This window comes from Myotis daubentonii, chromosome 5, assembly GCF_963259705.1.
Source record: "Myotis daubentonii chromosome 5, mMyoDau2.1, whole genome shotgun sequence".
In the NCBI taxonomy this organism is placed as follows: Eukaryota; Metazoa; Chordata; class Mammalia; order Chiroptera; family Vespertilionidae; genus Myotis; species Myotis daubentonii.
In genome coordinates, this window is record NC_081844.1 from 10975746 (window position 1) to 10982238 (window position 6493).

A 6493-nucleotide genomic window follows, 5' to 3' on the forward strand; every position below is an offset into this window, starting at 1 on the left:
TGGTACTTTATATTTCTTCATGTAGATTCACATTATTGTCTAGATTCATATTTCATCCTGAAAGACTCCATTCATTTCTTTTATTGGTAAAATACACATAACATAAAACTTACCATTTAAACTATACACTTCAATAGCATTTAGTACATTCATACGGTTGTAAATGCTGTGCAGCCATCTCGAGCTAGTTCCAGAACATTTTCTTTCTTTCTATTTATTTATTTATTTATTTATTTATTTTTATTATTAATTAAAGCTTTATTGTTCAGATTATTACATTTGTTCCTCTTTTCCCCCCCCATAACTTCTCTCCACCCAGTTCCCACCCCACCCTCCTCCCTCACTCCCCACCCACTGTCCTCATCCATAGGTGCACAATTTTTGTCCAGTCTCTTCCCGCATCCCCCTCACCCCTTTTCCCCCCCAAGAATAGCCAGTCCACTCTCTTTCTATGCCCCTGATTCTATTATAATCACCAGTTCATTCTGTTCTTCAGATTATTCACTTGATTTTCAGGTTCACTTGTTGATAGATGTGTATTTGTTGTTCATAATTTGTATCTTTACCTTCTTCTTCTTCTTCCTCTTCTTAAAGGATACCTTTCAGCATTTCATATAAGACTGGTTTGCTGGTGATGAACTCCTTTAGCTTTTTCTTATCTGTGAAGCTCTTTATCTGACCTTCAGTTCTGAATGACAGCTTTGCTGGATAAAGTAATCTTGGTTGTAGGTTCTTGGCATTCATCACTTTGAATATTTCTTGCCACTCCCTTCTGGCCTGCCAAGTTTCTGTTGAGAAATCAGCTGACAGTCGTATGGGTACTCCCTTGTAGGTAACTGATTTTCTTTCTCTTGCTGCTTTTAAGATTCTCTCTTTGTCTTTTGCTCTTGGCATTTTAATTATGATGTGTCTTGGTGTGGTCCTCTTTGGATTCCTTTTGTTTGGGGTTCTCTGCGCTTCCTGGACCTGTAAGTCTATTTCTTTCACCAGGTAGGGGAAGTTTTCTGTCATTATTTCTTCAAATAGGTTTTCAGTATCTTGCTCTCTCTCATCTTCTGGCACCCCTATAATTCTGATGTTGGTACGCTTGAAGCTGTCCCAGAGGCTCCTTACACTATCTTCGTATTTTCGGATTCTTTTTTCATTTTGCTTTTCTGGTTGGGTGTTTTTTGCTTCTTCGAATTTCGAATCTTTGACTTGATTCTTGCGCTCCTCTGGTCTGCTGTTGGGAGTCTGTATAATATTCTTTATTTCAGTCAGTGTATGCTTAATTTCTAGTTGGTCCTTTATCACAACCTCAAGGGTCTCATTAGATTTCTTGTAGATCTCATTAAGTTTATCGGCAGCTTCTAGAAAGTTCTTGAAAAACCTTAAAAGTGTGGTTTTGAACTCTATATCCAGTAGTTTGCTTTCCTCCATTTCTGTCATTTGTGTCCTTTTTCTTTGTCTCTGCATTTTTTATGCTTCCCTGTTTTGATAAAGTGGTTTTCTGTGCTAAGTGTCCTCTAGGGCCCAGAGGTTCAGCCTCCCCAATTACCTGAGGCGGACACTCTTGGTGCACCCCTTTGTTGGTCTTTGTGCACAGTCTTGTTGTAGTTAAGCCTTGATTGTTGTAGGGATCACTGAGAGGAATTGACCTCCAGGCCAATTGGCTGTGAGAATCAGCTGTGTCTGCAGTGGGAGAACTTCTGTCCTGGAGACACCCCTCTGGGGCAAGACTTGCTTCAGTGGGGCTTTGGTGCTCACTGAGTCTGCCCCCTGAGTGTGTCTTTTATGGTTCCACAGAGCTGCAAACTGGATGGTTCCACTCTGACCTCTGGGCTTCCTGGCTCCTGGATCTCTAGGGAGGTGCTAATCTAGCCTTTGCCTGAGGCTATCCAGAAAAAGCCTCCCTGCAGGGCTTGGGCGGGTCGGTCCCATGGGATCAACAGGGCGGGGCTAGCAGTTATGGTGGAAATCCCTGCCAGCCCCTCCGAGAGAAAGCTGCTCTTGAGTTCCAACCGATGCCAGACAGTCCCGCTTCTCTCATATGAGTCTGGGTCCCTAGAGACTCACCCAGAACTGGAGTTCAGAGCCTGAAAACGACAACCACGCCCTCAGCCGCCAGCCCACTCCGCACACACCTCCGCACCTTAGTATTTTACTTCCACACTGAGCCTCCTCTGAGTCTTGGTATGCTTTTCTCTTTCCTGAGTAAAATTTCCACTCAGCCAGCCTTCCTGTGGTTCTGGATGATGTCCGTTCCGTCTTTTAGTTGTATTTTTGAAATGGTTGTTCGAGGCAGCAAATTCCGCTGTTTACCTATGCCCCCATCTTGGTTTTCTCTTGTTGCCCTTTCCAGAACATTTTCATCACCCCAAAAGGAAACCAAATATCATTTAAGCAGTTGCTCCACATTCCCACCTTCCTCCAGAGTCTAAAAACCTAATCTGTGTTTTGTCTCTATCAATTGACTTATTTTGTATATTTCATACAAATGGAATCATACAATACCCTTTGTGTCTGGCTTCTTTCATTTAGCATAGTGTCTTCAAGGTTCATCAATGTTGTCACAGTACTGTATTCCTTTCTATGGCTGAATAATGACATTTTTCTGGATATGGAATTATTGGTTGACAGTTTTTTTCTTTCAGCATTTCACATATGTCTTCCCGCTGCCTTCTGGCCTCTGAGCCCTACTGGAGACCAGACCCTCTTCCCACCTTGCAGGCTGGAGGCCAGACCTGGACTCCCCCAGGACTCTGGAGCCCTGCCATCCCCATTACCCCAGAATGAGGGCTCAGCCTCATCAGAGCGACCTGGCTCCTTGTGTGAGAATAAACAAGTGATCTTTTCTGTCAAAGAAGTTTAGACAGCTGCCATTTTGGTTGAGGGTCTCATTAGATTTCTTGAGGATCTCACTATATTTATCGGCGGTCTCACCAGTCTTTTCGAGGGCCTTACTAAATTTATCGGTGGCTTCTAGACAGTTCTTGAGAGACGTTAAAAGTGTGATTTTGAACTCTATATCCAGCATTTTGCTTTCCTCCATTTCTGTCATTTGTGTCCTGTTTCTTTGTCTCCGCATTTCTTATGCTTTCTTGGTGCACCCCCTAGTGGTCTTTGTGCGCAGTCTTGTTGTAGTTAAGCCTTGATTGTTGTAAGTAACACTGGGGGGGATTTGACCTCCAGGCCAACTGGCTGTGAGAATCAGCTGTGTCTGCAGTGGGAGAACTTCTGTCCTCTAGGGAGGTGCTAATCTAGCCTTTGCCTGAGGCTAACCAGCAAATGCCTCTGTGCAGGGCTTGGGCAGGGCGGGTCCCAGGGCATCACCAGAGCAGGCTGAGTGAGCAGTTATGGCTGCTCTCAGTCCCGTCCCCAGAGGCTCTGCCTCTCAGTGTCCCAGCAACCATTGCAAGTACCTCGGAGAGAAAGCTGCCCTCGAGTTCTGACCGATGCCAGACAGTCCCGCTTCTCCCATTTGAGTCTGGGTCCCCAGAGACTCGCCTGGAACTGGAGCCCAGAGCCTGAGACTCCCTCCCAATTGAAACAAACAACCGCGCCCTCAGCCGCCAGCCCGCTCCACACACACCTCCGCACCTTAGTATTTTACTTCCGCACCGCGCCTCCTCTGAGTCTTAGTATGCTTTTATCTTTCCTTCTAGTTGTAGAATTTCCCCTCAGCCAGCTTTCCTGTGGTTCTGGGTGGTGTCCGTTCCATCTTTTAGTTGTATTTTTGAAGTGGTTGTGCAAGGCAGCAATCTCCAGTGTTAACTATGCCGCCATCTTGGTTTCCCTATTCCCAACACCCTTTCTTGATAAAAACTCTCAGCAAGGTAGGAATAGAAGGATCATACCTCAACATAATAAAAGCCATATATGACAAACCCACAGCCAACATCATAATCAATGAGCAAAAACTAAAACCATTCCCCCTAAGAACAGGAACAAGACAGGGATGCCCCCTCTCACCACTCCTGTTCAACATAGTACTGGAAGTGCTAGCCATTGCGATCAGACAAGAAGAAGAAATAAAAGGCATCCAAACTGGAAAAGAAGAAGTAAAACTGTCATTATTTGCAGATGACATGATACTGTACATAGAGAACCCTAAAGACTCCATAAAAAAATTATTAGACTTAATAAGTGAATTTGGCAGTGTAGCAGGATACAAAATTAATACCAAGAAATCTATGGCATTTCTTTACACCAATAGTGAACTTACAGAAAGTGAGACTAAGAAAGCAATCCCATATACCATCGCATCAAAAAAATTAAGATACCTAGGAATAAACTTAACTAAGGAGGTAAAAGACTTATATGAGAAAAACTACAGGACACTGAAAAAAGAGATAGAGGAAGATATAAACAGATGGAAGAACATACCGTGCTCATGGATTGGTAGAATCAACATCATCAAAATGTCCATACTATCCAAAGCAATCTATAGATTCAATGCAATCCCCCATCAAATTACCAATGGCATATTTCACAGATCTAGAACGAATGTTCCAAAAATTCATCTGGAATAAAAAACAAACACCTCATACTGAGAAAGAAGAACAAAGTAGGTGGGATCAATACCAGATATCAAGTTGTATTACAAAGCCACTGTTCTTAAAACAGCTTGGTACTGGCACAAGAACAGACATATAGATCAATGGAACAGAATAGAGAGCCCAGAAATCGATCCAAACCACTCTGCCCAATTAATATTCGACTAGGAGGCAAGAGCATACAATGGAGACAAGACAGTCTCTTCAATAAATGGTGTTGGGAAAATTGGACAGATACATGCAAAAAGATGAAACTAGACCACCAACTCACACCATACACAAAAATAAACTCAAAATGGATAAAAGACTTAAATGTAAGACGGAAAACCATAAAAATACTAGAGGAATCCACAGGCAGTGAAATAGCAAACATATGCTGAAGGAATTTCTTCTCTGATACTGCACATAGGGCAATGGAAACTAAAGAGAAAATAAATAAATGGGACTACATCAAAATAAAAAGCTTTTGCACAGCAAAGGAAACCATCAACAAAACAACAAGAAGGCCCACTGCATGGGAGAACATATTTGCCAATGATATCACCAATAAGGGTTTAATCTCCAACATTTACAGGGAACTTATGCAAACTTAACAATAGGAAGATAAACAATCCAATCAAAAGATGGACAACGGACCTAGATAGACACTTTTCAAAAGGGAACATACAGAAGGTGGAAAGACATATGAAAACATGCTCAAACTCATTAATTATACGAGAGATGCAAATCAAAACGACAATGTGGTATCATCTCACACCTGTCAGAATGGCTATCATCAACAAATCAACAAACAAAAAGTGTTGGAGAGGATGTGGAGAAAAAGGAACCCTTCTACACTGCTGGTGGGAATGCAGATTGGTGCAGCCACTGTGGAGAACAGTATGGAGTATCCTCAAAAAACTAAAAATGGAACTCCCATTTGACCCAATGATCCCACTTCTAGGAATATATCCCAAGAAACCATAAACACCAATCATAAAGGATATATGCACCCCTATGTTCATAGCAGCACAATTCACCATAGCTAAGATTTGGAAACAGCCTAAGTGCCCATCAGCAGATGAGTGAATTAAAAAACCATGGTACATCTACACAATTGAATACTATGCTGCAGTAAAAAAGAAGGAACTCTTGCCATTTGCAACAGCATGGATGGAACTGGAGAGCATTATGCTAAGTGAAATAAGCCAGTCAGAGAAAGATAAATACCACATGATCTCACTCATTTGTGGAATATAGAGAACAACATAGACTGATGAATAGGGACAGATCCAAAGACAGAGAAACATCGATCAGACTATCAATCCTCAGAGAGAAAGTAGGGGAGGGTGGGGGTAATGGGAAGAGATCAACCAAAAGACTTGTATGCGTGCATATAAGCCAAACCAATGGACATGAACAACAGGGGGATGAGAGCATTGAGTGTGGGGGGTGGAGAGGGGAGATTGGGAGTTAATGGGGGGGATGAGGACACACTTGTAATACCTTAACCAATAAAGAAATTAAAGATTAAAAAAATAAATTAATTAAAATATTTTACTGGTTCTTTCTTCCGCCTGAACAAATCTATTGGACTCTAGTAAAATTTTTATTTCAGTTATTGTACTTTACAACTCCAGAATTTCTATATGGTTTATTTTTATAATTTCTCTCTTTATTGATATTCTCTATTTGGTGACACTGTTCTCAGACTTTTCTTTAATTCTTTAGAAAAGATTTCCTTTAAGGCCCTGAGCAGCCCCACCACCACTGCTGACCTAGTAACCATCACACCCTTGGAGAAGCCACAGCTGTTGCAGCTGGCCCCAGTCACCATCACCACAACCATGAGCAGCAAGACCAATATCCAACAGCTGCTTACCACCCCGACCCTCAGTGCTGCCAACACCAGCCCAGCACCACAGGCACCAGCACAGAGAGCGGTGGCCTGGGAGACCTCACATCAGCACACCTGTTGA